The following is a 20,343-nucleotide window of genomic DNA, read 5'->3' on the forward strand; positions in this document are numbered from 1 at the left end:
AAATACAAGCAGGGCATTTATAAACTTTTCATTAGACTATTATGTCAATGATGCATTATTGAGCACCTCAAGTACATGAGACTAACATGGAGAGAGATGAAAGAAAAAGACTTCATTTTGAGGAACCAGATTTAGTCTCTCAAGAAACTAATCAAGGCTACCAAACTAAGATACTTTTAATTTAAAGAAACTTACTTAGAGAAGTGTGTGAAGAGAGAAAGAGAAATACATGTTCAACAGAGAACATGGCCTTCAGAGTGGGAAAAGCCTAGAATGTTATTTAAAAAATAAATAAATAAAACACAAGAATATGGTTCTATATTAAACAGCATATACTTTAGGGGCGTAGGAGATATTTCCAAGGGATATAGTGCATTCTCTGTATGTGCAAGGGTTCAAATTCAATCTCAGTATCTCATTTCCTCCCTACCACCATGCATGTTGCTCTTATTGAACCCCTCCCACACTCCAGCCCAAGTACTGCTGGAAGTTTTACCCAAAATAAACATTAATTTTATAGTTTTAACCTAAAGTCCTTTTCTCTCAGTCTCTCTGTCCTCTGTCTCTTTTTCTCTCTTTCTGTCTCTTTCCCTCTCTCCCCCCTCTCTCTCTTCAAATCTTAAACTCATGGTAGGATGTCCCCAAATGACCTTTTTCTCAATGTTGTCCAAAGAATTGAATGTTGGATGTTTCAGATTTTCCTAGTTTAGTAGCAACTCAGATTTTCATTATTATATAAATATTCTTTCCTTTCAAAAAGAATTCTTGAGGCACCTAATACTTAAATTCTATGATTGGCAACGGAGCACTATGGCTAACTATTGGCTTTCAAATTGAGATTTTATTTTCTCTTCACTCTACTCTAGAAATATTAGTTCAGTACTGTGGTTTTCTGTGGGTTATGAATTTAGACTGCCTTTAGGTTTTCATTATTGTATCTGACATTTCCTATCCAGATACTTTAGGCAAGTTACTTAATATTCACAAACCTTAGATCTTTCACCTCTAAAATGGGCCTAATAACAATATCTCCCTCATAGAATTGCTATTAGCATAAAATGAGGTAATACACATGAACCTCTTAGTATAATGATTTGCAATTGTGTGTGCTCAATAAATACTGTGATATTATTGTTGTCAGAATTTAAATGTATGAAAGGTAATAATTTATTTTCTCTATGTCTGGATAAACAAAAAAATACAATGATAAATGCATGCATTAACTGCCCAAAGCTGATTACTGACAGTGTCCTGGTATTCTTATTCAGTAAGCTTATAATTTAAGCATGGAACAATTCATAATAATATTAAATCAACTACATGTTAAAGGTGCCTTAGAATATTGTGAGGTTTATTTTTAATGCTTCTCAAAAATTCTCATGCAAAATCTTTTCCTCTTTCCTTCTCTCTCAGTTCCAAGCATAATGAGGAAAATGTGGGCAAAGATGGAGCAATCAAGGAAAGGTAAGGAAGATTTACCAGAGGAAAAGATATCATAGATACATTAGGGTAAGGGGGAGGAAGAAGCATGAGGAACAAAAAAGTATAATTAAAATCTCTCAAGGATCCAAAAGGCAATATTTATCTTGAGCACAAACAGGTGGTAGTACAATCCCTCCTGTCTTTATTTAGTCATGTGAATTATTCTCAAGTTCAATCTTCCCAATTATTTCCTTGTCTTTTACGTCAAATAACTGGTGACAGATTTCTATGTTCAAGATCCTAGTTCTCAAAGTCAAGCCATATTGCTGATAAATGAGAGAAAAATGTTGCATTATGTCACTTTGTAAAATGTCATTCTATTCTTAAAAAGAAACAGAGATTACTTATTTCAACATTTCTCAGAATGCAATCCTCCAAGTAAGTCAGTTGTAAACACTGAGCCTTGAGCCAACGGTTTCTAACAGCACATGCGTTATCACCATCAAACTCACCTCACACAATGTCCTATACCAAATATCCTGCTTTTTATTCCCTCATACACTTATTTTCAATAGATATATGATGCAACAATTTGACTAGTTTCTACATTCCTAGACATTCCTACATTCCTATAAAGAGGCATGCTTTATAACAGTGAAACTTTGCCATTTAATCACTCACCTCCCAGAAACTGAACGTGTACATAATACACAGTGCACATTCACTATAAAATGGGCATAAACTAAAATATTTTAGGTTTTTTTTCTTTTTGGATCACACATGGCGATGCTCAGGGTTTAGACTCCTGGCTCTGCACTCACAAATTACTTCTGGCAGTGCTCAGGGAACCATATGGGATGCTGGGGGATCGAGCTGAGGTTGGCCGTATGCAGGGCAAACACCCTCCCCACTGTACTATAGCTCCAGCCTCAAAATATTTTAGTTTTTATTACTGGGAAGAATCAGTATTTATGTTTACTTTCTGTTTTATATGCAGCTAAATATGCAGCTACCAAAGGATCATTGAGTATAGATTTATCAGAGACTTACTGAGTAGAATAAACCCAAGGGTAGTGACCATGCACACAATAAATCTTGAAATAGTCAAAACTTCTAAGCTAGAATGTGTAGCTTGTCACCCATGTCATTACTCAAATAAACCAAAGGTAGAATGAATTTTACATTTTTATAATATGTAAAGTGTCCAACCATCTTATTTGCCTTGTTTAGGAACCAAACAATTAGTTTCTGCATGACAAAAGAAATATGGACTAAAGCTAAAGACAACCAACTGAATAGGAGAAAATATTTGTGCTCAGAATATGAGATAAAGTGTTGATATCTAGGATACATAAAGTATTCATAAAAAATCAGCAACAAAGGGTCCAAAACCCTATCAAAAACTGGGGGCAGAAAATCAACAAGAACTTCACTCAGGAAGAACAGATGGCCAACAGGCCTATGAGAAATTGCTCATCATCGCTTTTTATTAGAAAAATCCCAATCAAGAGGACAATGTGACACAACTCACACTGGTGAGAATGGCACATACCCAAAAACAATTGGAACAATGTGTGTTGGTGAGGATGCAGCAAAAAAGGAATTCTCATTCTCTGCTGGTGGAATGCTCTCTGGTTCAACCACTATGGAAAACAATATGAAGAGATCTTGATAAAATTAAAATTGAACTGCCACATGACCTAGAAAATCCACTTTGGGGTAAAGACCCCCAGGAGAGAAAAACATTCATTCAAAAGAACGTATGCACACTGTTATTCTTTGCAGTACTCAGTAGAATAGCTAATACTTGGGGTCAATCTAGAGCTCAACAACCAATCAGTGGATCATGAAGATGTGGTACATATACAAATGAAATACTATTCATCTATGAGGAATGATGAAATCTTGTAATTTGCTGCAACATGGATAGAATAATAAGATATCATCTTAAATGAAGTAAGCCAAAAGAAGGATAAACATAGGATCATATCACTTATATATAGCATTAAGAGTAACTGGATATTGAAATACAGTTTTGTCAAAAGCGATGCCTTGATCATCCTTGGTCCCAGAGGATAGAGAGGAGGAGAAAAATAGGATGAAGGGGAAAGAAAAAGAGATGAATGTAAGGCAATAAAGGCAGGGGTCAAGAGAATTTAGGTACATTGATGGTGCTAAGGAATGATAGAGCTAAATATACAAACCACAGAGCTAACCACACTGAATTTAATAACCAAAGTTATTAAAGACCCAAATTTTAGTGACCCAATTTAATAGGTGCCTGTCAAGAGAGCAGATAATGTCTGTGGTGGGGAGTAGGAGAGGGAATCTGGGAGCAATGGTGGAAGGAAGTCGACACTAGTGGAGGGAATGGTGACAGAACATTTATGTCAAAAAGCCAACTATGAATAACTTTGCAATTCACAGTGATTTGATAAAATAACTGTCACTTTCATCCTGTTGTTCGATTTACTCGAGCGGGCACCAGTAATGTCTCTATTACACTTAGCCCTGAGATTTTAGCAGCCTCTCCTTATTTGTCTTTCCCAACTGATTAGAGGCTCTTTCAGGGTCAAGGGAATGAGACCTATCATTACTGTTTTTGGCATATCAATTATGCTATGGGTAGCTTGCCAGACTCTGCCGTACAGACGGGATACTCTAGGTAGCTTGCCAGGCTCTCTGAGAGGTATGTATATATCTTTTACTGTATTTGGGATGTGAATACACCATGGGGAGCTTGCAAGGCTCTCCCGTGTGGGCGATAGATTCTTGGTAGCTTGTCAGATTCTCAAAGAGGGATAACAAGGCTATGAGATGTCCCAGAGCTTGGTCTTATAGTCTCTGGATATTGGCCGTTGGTAGGATTACAGGGCGCCAGGGGCAGTTTGTGAGTGTGGCTGCCAAGCGACTGGAAAATGGGGGGTTTGGTGGAGAAGGCCTAGTCCAAATCTGAGCAGGCTTAGAGATGTCAGCCCCGGATCCCAAACTCCTGGGTTCCTCTACTGGCCCCTTTATGCATGAGGCTCGTCCAAATGTGTGGAGAGTGGCCTTGAGCATGGCTGTGGCTTGTTTTCAGAGGTCTTCAACTGTCAAGGCTCTGCTCTGGCCAGGGAGGGAAAGGCAACCTGTCCCCTCCAAGGACAAGATAAAATAACATTTTGGAAAAAAAGATATTTTTTAAAAAGGACTGGGTAGGAGCTGGAGCAATAGCACAGCGGGTAGGGCATTTGCCTTGCACGCGGCCGCCCCAGGTTCGGTTCCCAGAATCCTGTATGGTCCCCCGAGCACCACCAGGAGTAATTCCTGAGTGCATGAGCCAGGAGTAACCCCTGTGCATTGCCGGGTGTGACCCAAAAAGCAAAAAAAAAAAAAAAAAAAAAGGACTGGGTAACTCAGATACTTAAAAAGATTTTAAAAATCATTGAAACTTTCTAATTCCTACTAAAGTAAATTCAATCATACGAACACTAAGAAAACTATTATTGGATATTTTTGGAACTTTGAGAAGTAAATGTTTCTAGAATAGTTATGATAGTAAATCACCACCAAAAATAACATTCAGAAGGTGCAGGATCAATTGCAACTTGCTATTCACAGAAATCTCATACACAACAGTAAAATCTGTCCTTTCTTAAGTCCGGGATATCTTAACCTGTGTAGCTTCCTTAGCATGAATGGCTTTCAATGACAGAGCTTAACCGAGGGCAGTCACCTGTTGAGTAACTGAGAGTTGTCTTCTACAGTATGACTGACATCATTTGAGTCTCCCCTTTGTATTCAGAAAATCAATTTCTGAAAAGGTATTACTGCAAAAATTATAGAGCTGTGGGATTTGAATTCATCTGACTTCTTTCAAAACTTATCTTCCAGTACGCAGGGGAGAAGACTGTGAACATTGCTACAAACTATATGATCTCAAATCATATAAACACCTGGGCACACTGAGGTTAACAATCCCTTTTTAACAAAATAGAGGTCCCCCCAATTTTGACTCATAACTTCACTTCTGTGAGGCGAGGCATGTTTTCTAACATGAGTTATCTCTCTGACCTTAATAATGCTTGTTATTTTTATTTTTAAAGGAGTCTCTACATCCAGACTTTTCTTTGGTAACATTATTTTTGTTGCTGTAGGTCTCCTTTCCTTCACCTGCTTGGGACATCAGATTTTGGGGCTTTCAGGATCAAGTTGACAAAGAGGGGGACTAAACTCAGGGTCCTCCACTTCCCTTTAGTGCTTTAAGTCACTGAGCCTTCCTCCGAGACACACCACTTTGTTTTCATTAATATTAAATATTTCATTAAACATAAGTTTGTTTCTAAAAAAACCTCACCTGCCACTTAAAGAGGAATATACTGCATTGGAATAATATATGGAAAAAGATAAATTCTGTTGTCTAGTACCTTCACTCAGATTATGCTTATAATACTGATTTTTATACATTAATTTCAATGAAATGTAACCGTGAATAATATTAAGAGATTGACTTTGAGAGACAAATACTATTATGGAAACCAAGGACATAGATAAACTCTGTATTAGCCAAGAAAACTAGATTTTTATATTGCCTAGAATATAACTTTGGCAAGCAAAATTAATTAATAAAAGAAAGTTGAACAGAAAAGTTTGAGCACATGTAAATATGTTAGTTTTATTGCACTTATTAGGCTATAATTCAAAGCATTTACCTTGATATTTTCACCAAGAGAAAGAATATGGCAGTACTCCAAGACATGACCAGGTTAAATATTTTTGCTCTATCAATTATAAAATTTGTCACCATGGAAATTTACCTAATATTTCTAAGAAAACTTTCTCACTAATAAAATAAAAATAACAGTATTAGCAAAATTTCAAGTTTCAAATCTTCATATGTAACTGCTTTTACCAATCATTTACTTTGCATTAAAGATGTACTTTAAAAAATGGATGTGATGTGTGTAGATTTTATTAGATGAAAATTGGATATGATGTGAGTAGCTTTTAGTGGATAAACAAATCAATAATAACAATGAAACCCTAATGAAATACAGGAAATAACTGAAAGTACTTAGACTTGTCTGAATTTTTAAGTGTTTTAGATAGAATACTACATGTTCATATATGTACGTACATATATTTAAAACGCAAGTACAGGTATGTTTTTACATGTCTACACAAACATATATAGGTATGCAGCATGAAAAACATCATTAAAATTATATTAAGGTTATATTTTCCTATTAGATATGGATTACTAAAGAAAACTTGAGGACATCACAGATTGGTAAGTAAAATATTCCGACTATGACACTTAAAATTTAATTTAGGGGCTGGATAGGTAGCTGAATGGGCAGAAGACATTTGGAAAGTGCATAATACTCTCGTCACTACTGGGAATGACTTATAAGCACAGATAAGGATTCCTGAGTACCTCCAGTGCACTTCCAGAACAAAAATAAAGCAAAATGAAGGCAGTCAATTAAAACACTGCAAAAGTTCTAAAAATAAAATATTTTGTAATAATTTGAAATTGAATTGTTTTAATCCATAATAAAATAACTTGAAATAATTAAATATATGCATGTATTTTTAAATTTATGTTTCATTCTATTCGGTCAGAGACTTCAATATTACTCTCTAGTAATTAGTTTCAAGGAGAGAAAGTTTCTACTATAACAGGATGACAGGCAATTCTCACTTTGCATATCGGCCATTGAGATCTTGACAATTCTTTGCTCTAAAACTATTTTTCTTCCTCAACCTCAATCAGGTTATATTCCTTTCAGAATAATTTGGCTCCAAGAACTGAATTTTCCAGTGCACAATCTATAAGCGTCATGAATCTCAAAGTGACTTGAACTCTGAGTACCAAAGTGCAAAATATCCTGGTACACACTTAAGCCCCATGACTGAAACCAGCAATCCTGACTGTGGTTCTGAACACCCTTCTGTAATTAACTGTGTTGGCTGATTTCCTGTGTTTGTCTTTCAACAGAAGGGGATATAATGCAATAGCTTGAAAAATGAAAGACCTTCTCATTTACACATGAAAAACCATCTTATGTGGTAGCTCTGCAGGGCTGTCTGCTGAGCTCTGTGTATACATTGCATTTAAGGGCTTAGATCTCTCTGCACCTGCTGTGTCACTACAGACCCCCACTAGTTTGAAGACTGTTAGAGCAGGAGACTTTTCAGGCTGTGTCTACAGGACGCCAATGCAGCTGGTCAATTCAATTCATTTGATGAGAGAAAAAAAAAAATCAGTCACTCCAGTGGGGGAAAATTCATCAAGTTGTTTCTTGGGTGTTGTGTAGACAAATAAACTGGTTACCTACATTTCCCATTTTGCCACCTGTTCTGTAGAGTTGTAGATACCCAGCTTCAGGCTCATCATTTGTACTAATTCCACTAAATGCAGCATTGAATCAAGTTTCCAATCTGAAAGCTGCCATCTGTTCAACTCCAGAGAAGAGATTTAGAAGATGCTACCCAGTTGCAGTCCCACAGAAGCCTCAGGCAGCTTTTCCCAGTTAAAAAAAAAAATGCAGTACTGGTTACTGTTTCTTTGAGACTACCCTTAAGAGATAAATCATTTTGTGTATTATTATACCAGGAGATATTTGTCACTGACCAGTCATTTATAATGGGGATGTAGTGCTACTGAGCTGATAAAAGGGCTGCAACCATTATCTAGTTAATCGAGTTATTAACTGGAGCCAAATTAGTTCACTAATTTGAAAGTAATAGGAAGTATCTCAGAAAGTCCATGCTCACCCACACAAAACAAAGGACTTTAAGGGTAGAAACATAAATCCTCCACAGAAAAGAATATCAATAATACAATACATACTATATTTACATTTTATGCATTATCTTATATATGAGCCACTTTCTCTCTATATAAATGTATGTATATACATATATGTATATATACATATATATTTTCCAGAAATATATATATATATACATATTCTGGAAATATTTACTAATCAACATAGCTTGAGTAGGGGACTTACTCCAGATGCTAGCATTTTAACAAATATGTGGTAATAGGTAAATATGTAGATAAGAACATTATTGCCAGAGCCTCGCAAGTTATTTGCATTACTCAAAGTTATTTAATGTCTGCTTATAGAAGCATTTACTGCATATTTAAATTTTAATATCAATTTTATTTTCCACAAAACTCATGTTTAAAATCTAGTCAATTTTAATAAATCGTATCTCAATGTATGTCAATTTATATTATTATTTGTGAAAAATGATCAGCAAACATAATATGTAATAAATAATTTTGCATTAAGTTAATAATTTTATTTGAAGACTAATAATATAATGTGATAGTTCTGTCAATGAAAATTGAAATTATTAGGAAAGTCTACTAAAAGTATACAACACTGAATTTGTAAGAAATTTCAGGTTAGTAAAAGATCAAATTATTTTCAAATGTATAAATTACTCAGAAGGGTACAGTTGGTTAAAATAAATTTCAAATTTACTTTTCAAAATGATTGTCCCCTTCATTTTTTTCCAAACTATTATGCTATAAAAAAATATTTTCACCCTCAATTTAAAAAAATCTTGGAGAAAAAGACAGAGAGTGGAAAAAGGGGGAGAAGAAGAAAGAAACATTGGCCAATTCATAGAAGGAACAAAGCACCTAAAGGAAAAGGAAAACCGATATAAATGGCATTTTGAGATACTTAACATTGACATAGGGAAAAAAATTTTAGTAATGGGGGTCTGTAAAGCATGAAAATTGGTTACATAAAAAAGAACGAATTTTCTTATAAAAGGCAGATTTTAATTTAACTAGAGAATATAAGAACGATTCTGCCAGAAGTTAAAAGGTTGAATACTCTGTCTTGATTTTTAATTAAAAATTTGCTTTAGCAAAACCGGCAAGAAAGTCAGTATTAGACGACATGCACACTGCAATCTTAACCCTGTGCAATTTTTCAGGCCCATTCCGACCCATTTAATAGAACTTTAAAACTTGCCACACTATTCTGTATCATTGAATACTAGAGACTAAGCTCTGGGCAGTATCCTGGAAAAGGACAGAGTTGACAGGATAGATTTGAAAAGGAAAGATTATGGAGAGATCTCAAATCTTTCCTGTTCCAGGACACTACCCAGAGCTTAGTCTCTAGTATTTTGGACTGATTCTTCACTGTGAGAACTGCATACCTTTTGTACTGGGATTTCCCTTTTAATTATAAATTGTAACTCTTGCTTTCTCAATCTAATTCATTGTAAATACCTATTCCCTACTACTAGGAGTACTTACTCATAGACATCTTCTAAGAAAAGATAAACGTAAAAAAATCTTATAATGATATATATACATGTGTGTATATATGTGTACATATATATTCTCAGGTTGAAAGTTTTGTTGCATTCATATTGTTTTATTCCACATTTGAAACAATTCACTTCCAGCTTCTAGTATTACTAAGTTTTATGTGAGTATACCTTTAATCTATGTTGTCTCACGCATTTTATTTCTCCCCGAATGTAGATTTTTCTCTGTATTTTTGTCATTTGGACATGTTCTGCTGCCTCTCAATCATTTTTTCCTAAGTGCTTCATGAGCTCTACCATTCTGAAAAGTTATTTCCTCACCTTCTTGCAAGTCTTTGTTCTTTCTTTGATATTTAATATCACACCTGAATTTTTGCTAATTTTTTCCATTTGAAAACTCCTCTTGGTTGGAAGTTGTCTTTTTGTTATAACTGTCTGAAATGTCATTTTTTAATACTTTTATTTTTTAACTGTTATGTTTGTAATTCCAAAGAACTTAATCAAATCCCCTGATTGTTTTTTCACTTAACACAATACTGTTTTGTTTGAGGAATACTACATTGTCTTTTATCTCTCTGAGAACATTAATTAAACTTTATGATATATTCTTCCATTTATGCATGAGCTCTTTTTTCCTTGGGTTTCAACTTGTTTTGTTTCTGATATTAATTTTCATGAAAATTTTTAGTGGTATACTACCAATCACAAGTGTCATAAAGTGAAAAAATTTAAAACTAATCTAGAACTTTGTGTACAGGCTGTACTAAATTCATTGGCTGCCATAAAAATCAATAACCTTTATGGAGAAGGTTATTGAACCCAGAATCTCACAGAAGCAAGGCATGTGCTCTCCTGCTGAGCTCGAACCCTAGTTCAATTTAGAGTTAAATATAATAAAATAATTGAATGTTTGATTCTGACCATAGCACCTATTATAGGACTGAGAGAAAAAGAATAAAATTTGTATAGTTAAATGTACAAAAATTTTCTTAAGCTCTCCATTTTCAGAAAGAAAATTCTCTCCACTTCTGTTGTTCTTGTGATATCTAATTCAAACTCCCTTCCAAATAACTGTTTTTAGGAAACAGATTTATTTTTCTCAATTAGAGTTGGGAAAGAAGAAACTACCTGGCTGTCAATGGCAAGAGAAAAAATCCAATGCTTCTTTATCTTTTTTTCCTTAACAAAAAAATCCCCACTATTTTTGATTTTGTTTCCCCAAGTTCTTCCACAAAACCTGATACCTCTATGTGCCTTAGAAGAAACTTAATAGATTTTTCAAGGTCCAATAAGAATAAGAATAACAATATAATCTCTAGTATCTTCTAGCTACTTAGGGTTCCAGTCTAATACATTTATTATATGTCAATCTGATTTATACCTAAAGTTCAATGTCATTTCTAAGCTACATTTGTCTTCAATTCTATTTATCTCTGTTGTTATTTAGTCCTGTATCCCTCTTAATTGTTTTGTTTTTCTTAGCTGGGGCAATGCAAGTTTTCGATATGTGTGTGTGTATGTGTATGTGTGTGTGCGCGCACACGTGCGCGCGAATTTATGGAGAAGGTTATTGAACCCAGAATCTCACAGAAGCAAGGCATGTGCTCTCCTGCTGAGCTCGAACCCTAGTTCAATGAACTGTTTTAATGCACCAAGTATAACTAGGCTCCAATTCTCTTTGCTCAACTGGAAAGTGAAGAGAGGATATCTACACACTTTAAGAATCAAGAATAAATCCCATATATAGAAAACCTTATATTTAGGAACTATTTGAGTAATGGTTAGAGAGGAGAACAGATGGAGGCAGAGAGTCCATGGAAGATTATTTCTGTTCTACATCTGAGTAAGGAGCAGCCAAAGTCAAAGCAGTCTGACCTCCAGGAATGTAAGAAACTCACACTGCAGCAGAGTGCCAGCAGGAAGAAAGTAAGGGAAACGATTCAAGGAAATCCAGGAAGACAACTCTGAATGCATTAGCATTTACAGTGTTCTTTTTGGTTCAGGTTCAAGGACAAAGGAACATCTAGGAGAAGAGGAAACATATAATCTGACTAAAGAACATAATAGAAATGAATAGGTCAGGAGCAAAAATGGTTTGCAGAAATATTTGTGCCAGGGCACTGAAATTCTGAAGGGAGAAAAAAGAAACAAAACTAAAGGAAACGTCAATAAAGATCAGAAATAATCAATCCTAACTAAGTTAAAGTTCAGAGGTTACAGAGGTGAGCACTCAATTTTAAGTGAACATCACACTACATTTTTATGCTAGCGTTTAAACAGTTAGTGAGCAGAGATCTGACAATACTTGAAGGATCTACATTTGGAAGGGTTCCATGTGCTCATTTTAATTTTGTTTTCTCTTATTTTACATTACAAAATATGCTCAATTTTGAAAACCCTAGATGGAAGCATAAAATATTTTATGCAGTCTGTTTCTCGGCAACATATGTAATAATTAACAAAGTTCTAGAAAGACAGAATTATGTTATTGTTGCAGATGTAGAACAATTTTTTGTAATTCACAGGTTCTGACAAACTCCTAGTACTTACAGATATACCATTGTAGGCCACACATTATTAGGGATTGAAATATTAACAGAAAAAATATAAATAATTCACTATAATTTTGATAGTAGAATATAAGAAGCACAATAATAAAACACCAAATAAAATGCGCAGTTTTTTTCACAGAAACATACAACTTAAACGACAGCACATTATTCTACTTTAAAACTATGCTGTCATGAAATCTGCTATAGTAGACACATTATAGAGATGCATATTATAGTTTTCCTTTGCAAAATTTTCAAAATGCTTACACTGGACACTTTTGAACCCAAACTGAAGTATTTTGACACAGACACAATGAATGTACTAAACAAAGTAAAATTAAACAGAAAATAAGAGATTAGTAGCCAAAGAAATACAATAACAAACAAATAGCTTATATTCTAGCCTCTTATAGAATTAGTAAGATTCACTAAAAGGGTAATTGGTTTAATACTATAGCAATATCACCTTTGGCAACTACATTTGAGTAGAGAAAATACTGTACATTCAAAGATAGCCCTAAAATATGTAAAATATCTGAGAATAATATATAGCAATGCAATTATTAATTCGGTAAAATTTGGCGGCATTAACAGAAAATAAGTATGTCTATTGAAAGTACATATGTGAATGTAGGTTCCCGCAGTATAAATCTGCACTTCATAAAGATAGCTATCTTTTTATAATGCATCATTCTTAAATGACTATGAAGTACCACTAATACAGACATCAAAATATTGAAACGGGGTCTAGAGAAAAAGTGCAGGACTTAAGTCACTTGCTTTGTATGCAGCAAATTCTATTTCTATTTGTTTATGATTCCCCAAGCACTACCAGGAATGATTCATGAGCACAGAACCCTGAGCACTGCTGGATGTGATGCCAAAATAAAAAAATATGAAATAAAATACAAAAGCATAACAAAAAAAGTAAAAAGAAGAAAACTCAAATCCATAATCTATATTTTACTGCTACTATTCTTTGTACCATATAGAAAAATTCTGTAATTCTAATTACTTGTCCAAAGTTAGGTTTATAGATTTATAACCACTAATGTACTTTTAAAATCCACAGTTGAGTTTAGAGAACAGGAGGAACCCCTGCTTTATTGTATAAACTCTAATGTTTTTTTCCTACAGAGATTCTTTCGAGATTATAGTAATCTTTCTGGATTTCTGAGCTCCAAACAGGCTACTAATAATGACATACCTCACTTGTCATCTCTAAATCAGCAAACTTCAACTGAGAGCACTAGTTCTGTACATATTTGTAGTTTTGCAGACCATATATTCTGCCTCTACTCAACTCGGCTATTATACTGTGAAAGCAGCCATATTCAATATGGAGATGAGCCTATGTTCTAATAAAACTTTGTTGTTAAAAACAGGTGACAGTGCCAATTTGCCTTTTATAGCAAATCCCTAAATTAGAGGATCATATATCTAAAGAATAAAATAGGGGTCATAAGTAAAGAAATCTATGAGTAATATCTTAACAAAAACATAACAATTTTGAAAGGGGTTTGCTCAATACGTTGGCCTAGTGCCAACCTGAAGGTCACAGATGTCATTTGGCTATAAATTGTCAAGGCATGATCTACAATGATGGCAGTGAAATCCTGAAGTTAAAAATTTGAAAAAGACTCCATAAGTTAAGGAATCTGAGTAGGTAAAGGATTACTATATGTAGAAGGTCAAAGACTCTTTTTTAGCACCTGGAGAACAGGTGTATTATTGCATAGATTATTAGAATGAAATGACTTTCTGGAGAGAAAAAATCTTGCATGATGAGTTATAATTGGGTGATATCTAAGATGGATTTTTATATGGTGAACCAATTTGATATTGTATATGTCAAATACAGTTAAAATTATTTAAATTATTCATGAAAGATTAAGAGCACACCAATCTGAAGAAGATTTACAAAATTATTTAGTCGTGGTAAACAACAGAAGCTGAAGGAACCTGGGGGAAAAGCCTAACTTTACAATGAAGAGAAGAGATAGCAGAAATGTCAAAGAGTTCACAGAGCACAAGTCAACCAATAACTATATTCAAGAAGGGAGAACATAGCAATCATTTATGATCTAAAAATTTCTTACACACACTTAAAATTCTGAAAAATATGTGCTGACATTGTTTTCTTATGTCTTGCTTCAGAGATAAATATTTAAACTCTATGTACCAAGGTCAAGCAAAACAGGGCCATAGACCTTGCTTATTTTTCTTTTTTTCTTTCTTTTTTTTTTTTTGGAAAAGCAAAGCTACCTCATTTGCTCACTATGTGCTTGGTAACTTTTAAAAATTACTGAATTTCTGTTTTTCTCATATTCTACTAACATATCTCAAGCTGCTTACAGGAGAAAAAAATAGTAAGAACAGAGATGATGTGAAAGATAATGGCAGGAACAGCTTAGATTAACTTGTTCTAAATTATAAACATGAGGGGCTGGAGCGATAACACAGTGGGTAAGGCATTTTCCTTGCACCCCACCAACCTGGGTTTGATTCCCAGCATCCTATACGGTCCCCTGAGCATTGCCAGGAGTAATTCCTGAGTGCAATGCCAGGAGAAACCCCTGTACATTGCCGGGTGAGTGACCCAAAAAGCAATATATATATATATATATATTTGTATATTTATAAATTCCATAGAAACCTCTTCACTTCGATTTCTTCTTTGTTGCAACATGATGAAATTTCAACTGTTAAACCATGCTAAACCATAATGGAATTTTAACTGCTAAACCATGCTAAACCAAGATTAATTAATATGAAATTATTAAAACTAGAACACGACCATACCAGCATACCTGCTTAGATTTTGTTTTTCTATAATGCTTATTTATTTGAGAAAGGTGACCCCAGAGAAGGTTTCGACATTCACTTTGAGAACTGGCTCACTAATGTGGGCCTGATATCTTTAATGATAGGATCTGATAGTGGCAAACTACTTATTCCCTGCAGTATTGGGGGCCACCTATGTCCTCATTGTTCACAAGGGATATATTTGGAAATATTCATGGAAACAGATTGTGTCAGATAACGATCTTGGGACCTTGTATATGGTTGGCATGTGGTCTAGTTCTTTGAGGTATCTCCCCAGCTGCCACTGATTGGGATTTTCAATAGGATATCACAAATATCTGAACTCACCTTTCTTTTAACTTTCCTGCATACAGGTATGATATCAACCTCATCAAACCTTATTAAAAATAAAAAAATCTCAGAGTTGTAATATAAATCATTAAGAGAAGTATAAATGTTAAGAGAAACAGTTAATGTTAAGAGAAGTATAAGTATTAAGTATAAAACATTAAGAGAAATATAAGAGAATAAGAGCTAAGATAACTGTGGTTCTTAGAGCAACTTTATCTGTATTGGTTCATTTAAGCCTTATTAAGTTAGTAGATAGCAATTATTATCTAGATGATGTCTTAAAGATCATCAAAACTATAACTGGCTCAAGTTTTCTTTTCCATTCTATGTTGGCACTTTAGGTGGATTTAGCCCAAGCAATTTTATATCAGGGGTATGACATTTATTAGACCAACTCTGAACAATAATGTAAATGATTTTCTGTGCATAGATTTATCAAGTCAAGCCAGTAGAATTTACTTCCAATTAGTCACATCAGGACTGGAGCAATAGCACAGTGGGTAGAGCGTTTGCCTTGCACATGGCCCACCCAGGTTCAGGGTTCAATTCCTCTGTCCCTCTCAGAGAGACCACCAAGCTACGGAGAATATCCTGCCCACACAGCAGAGCCTGGCAAGCTACTCCTGGCGTGTTCGATATAGCAAAAACAGTAACAACAATTCTCACAATGGAGACGTTACTAATACCCACTCAAGCAAATTGATGAACAAGGGAACGACAGTGTTACATTGCTAGTCACATCAGTTTAAGATGGAAAATAATATGGATACTCTTCAAAAAACTCAAAGTTGAGCTTCTATGTGGTTCAACAATTCCCCTCTTGGGCATCTTTATCAAGATCCCAATGATTCTGTTCTGAAAAGTTATCCGTACTCTTATTTTTGTCCAAGCACTATTCACATCACAAATCTGGAAGCAACATCCACGTATTCAATTAATGGATAAAAAAATAAACTATCTCACATATGCATGCACACACACACACATACACACAAACAGACACACACGCAAGCGTGCGCACACACACACACAGGAATACTACTTGATCATAAGAAAGTTCTCCCATATATGGATATAAGAAAGCACAGTAAGGGAATAACAAATCTCCAAAGACAATAGAGCCTGGGAAATGGACTCAGAACTGAACTTACCATTATGGGTAGGCAGTAGGGATGGGTGCTCAAGGAGAAAAAACTGAGGCAATGGTGGAGGGAAATGGACATTCTGGAGGAGAGTGTGGGGCCGGATCACTGTGTGCACGAAACTTTATCATTAACAGCATCATAGATACAGTACCTACAGTACATTTTTTTAAAAGATGAATTCATTTACTTAGTCTGATTTGATTTAGAGACAAAATCTTAAACTTTTCAGGGAGATGAAAAAGATTCGGTGATATCTATGTGAATGATAGCAAAAGCAGAAGAATTAGTTTTATTTTTATCTGTATTGTAAACTGTATTATTGGTTGATAAAAAGTTTAAAAATATCTGTAATGGAAAGTTACTATAAGAGAGAAATTGATATTCAGCAGCATACTTTATGCTGATTATGGATGGAATATCAAAACTATTAGCAATGTACCCATCATTACTTTAAAACACTGGGGCGGGGGGCAAGGGGGGCAGTTGGACCTCACTTCGTGGTGCTCAAAGCTTACACTTGTCTACGCACAGGGATCACTCCTTGTGGGCTCAGGGTGTTGAACATCTACTATGAGGTGCTAAGCATCAAACCAGGATCAGCCTCCTGCAAGCCAAGCAACCTACCTACTGTGCTATTGCTCCAGACCCTAAAGTCATCTGAAACATTTGCTGTTTGCATTTTATGAGCTAGTCCTTACCTCAACCTTATTTTCTTCTTCCTGAATTGTAAGAGTGAGCTGTCTGGTCTCTGTTCCTCATTAAGATAGAAAGACACTTGTTTCTTTTGCTTCTTTATGAGCATAAATCAAAACCTGAGTTGACAGAAACAGACTTTTGGAAAACATCACAGATCCCAAAATAAATTGCAGGTGATATCTTCTCCTATATCACCCCTTACATCTGTGATATATAATTTCCCAGGTGCCAGTGATTGACTAAAGAAATAGAAATAATATTTAAATGATTTCTTTCAGATTTAATTAATTCATAGTGTCAAGAAAAAAAGGCATATGGTTAAAAGATAAGCTTCAATTTACATAGAACTTTGCTTTTCAACCCTATTAATGATACAAAAACAAAAACAAATGGCTTATTTATAATAAATGTGACTTTGATCCTTTGAGATATTAAAACTGTCAGGGACATTCAATTCATTTCATGAATCATGACAGTATGTAATAATTATCATTTCTCTTTTTTAGATTAAAATAAGAGGCATTAAAATAAAATACTGGTATTCCACTAGGGCTATTTGCATATATTATCTCACTTAATGCTCAAAAACACTATAGAAGGTTGGCATATCATTTCCACTTTAAAAATGAGAATACGTTTCAAAGAAGCAAAACAACTTCCTCAAAATGATAAAACTTCTCATTGGCATTAGAAATTGAATTTAAATCTTTAAATTTATTCTTGCTTCTTGTTGTAACACATGTACTATGATTACATTAAGTAACTTTGTGGTCTTTATTCCTCATTTATTATCTATTCCTTACATATTCAAGTATAAGACATATAAATACATGTGTTATACTTGATTATGTAAGGTAAAGATAGGGGAAAGAAGACTGTTAGAGAGTCAAGCAGAATTAAGTAAAAGAAAGTTTTATAAAAGGACAAGTGTGCTCTTCAACCAACAATATATTCATTTTCTGTTTTCTGCACTATTTAAATACAAACTAAATTTCACTGGTTTCAGGGGCAAAATTTAGTTTGGATGATAACGAAAATGTTTCTGTGGGGACTGAGTGGGACAGCTGCTTTAATTCTAAAATGTTTTCTACTATTTCTATTTGGTAGCAGATATTAGAGAAAAGTTAAGTATACAGCAGTCACTGACTTCAAATTAAGTGGTAATGAATGCAGATTTCCATGAAGATTCCATGAGTTAGTAATTACAGTTTTATTGCAATTCGAAATGGTGAAATAAACTCAGTCTCCACTGTCCCATACATGTAATTGATGAGTTAATTTGTCTTCAGCACTCTCACTGTTCTAATATTTCTCTATCGGTGCCATGAAAATTAATAGGATGCAAAATGTATAAAATTATACCCACTAAAAAACCATTCTACAGTACCAGGGAGGCATATTTATTTCATCTGTGGATGGTACAGGGTCACCATCTTTTTTTCTCCTTTCCCAGTGACATTTTCAGATTTGACATTTTGTGACATTTTCAGTTTAATATTGCTAATATCCTGGTTGCAGAATTAAAAGTACACCCCGAGGAAGGGTTGGCTGCAAACATATCAGGAGAGTATAACTCTTTCTTCCTTCTCTAACAAGTGTTTATATGTAAACAAGTCACACATTAAGAAGCAGGGAGTAACTCTTTTTTGATTTTGTTTTCTGATGAAACGAGTGGAGGGTGGGTTGTCATTTGCAGTTCCCAGGACTTGGCTTCATTAAAATTCCTATGTCCAATGAGCCAACTAAATTTTTTTAAAGGGCCTCTACAATAATGATTCAGAAGAAACAGAAATATATCTCAAACTGGTAAGTAAGAAGTCAAAATGTTAATTGAATGTTAATATTAACCAACATTTATATTGGGTTCTGTTTGATGAATTAAAAGTCAGATTTGGGTTTGGGTTTTTTGTTTGTTTGTTTGTTTGGGTTTCCTTTTTTAGTATAGTTGATAAACTCTGTCTGATTATACCCAATCAATACTTGTGGACTCTAACTGCACACTGCATTAACTTAGATCATACCTTACTTCACTTAATCCAGAGCAGAGCAATATTTCAGGGGCAAGTGTTATATCTTAATGAGAATCAAACAGTGAGTAAAAGAAATGTGAGCAATATCTGAGTTATTCTATTTAAATCCATATAACATTATCTAAGTCGAAACAAGACAATAACCTATAATAGATTCATTTTTCCCCACAATCAATAATAAGTTCACAATATATTTAATACATTAATTCTGGTGCTGCAATTTGTATGAATTAAACCATATTTGTGTGTAATAAACTGATGATAAATGCCAGCATCAACATATTTAAGGAAATAAGTCTCACCCAGCCTCAGAATATAAAAATTTGAATGAGAGATAATTGTTTTTGAAACGGAGACAAAGAACTTGGGTAAACCTGGGGAACAAAGTGATCATCTGGATCAACTTATCAGTTGATAATGAGATAGTTTAGTTTGCTACTGATCCATTGAGGTATGATTGACAAATAAACTATGTATTTAAGGTGTCACTGTGATTATTTAATATATGTATTGGGCTAATTAACAAAACAAAGTTAATTACCACTGATATTAACTCACACTGTTATTACTTATGTATGTGATACAACCACACAAGATCTACTTGACAATTTCCAAAATATAATACTTAACTTTAGTCACAAAGCTGTACGTGAGGTCCTGAGAGATTAACCATCTTGTAACTGAAAGTCTGTACTCACTGACCAAGTTTGAAAATGAAAGTGTGTACCAAACTCAATTTTGTTTTATCTCTAGGAGTATTGGCTTTCTTGCATGCTCTGTTTAGGCTTCTCAAATAATACCTTGGTATAAAGACAATCTCTTCACAGGCTAAGTCAATATATGCCTAATACTCAGACTCTCTCAAATAATAGAGAGACAAACAAAATGACAAAAAATGTGGCTCTGGGGGACTTGAATCTGTCATGAGATTTATTTGGTGAAATTTTAGATGGAAAAAAGTCATATAAATAGAGTAGTGCTATTCAAGTATGTTGGACTTCCTATTATTCATATGTTACAATCAAGGATTTATGGAAAAGGTTAAACTTATGC

This window comes from Sorex araneus, chromosome 1 (assembly GCF_027595985.1).
Source record: "Sorex araneus isolate mSorAra2 chromosome 1, mSorAra2.pri, whole genome shotgun sequence".
Classification (NCBI taxonomy): domain Eukaryota; kingdom Metazoa; phylum Chordata; class Mammalia; order Eulipotyphla; family Soricidae; genus Sorex; species Sorex araneus.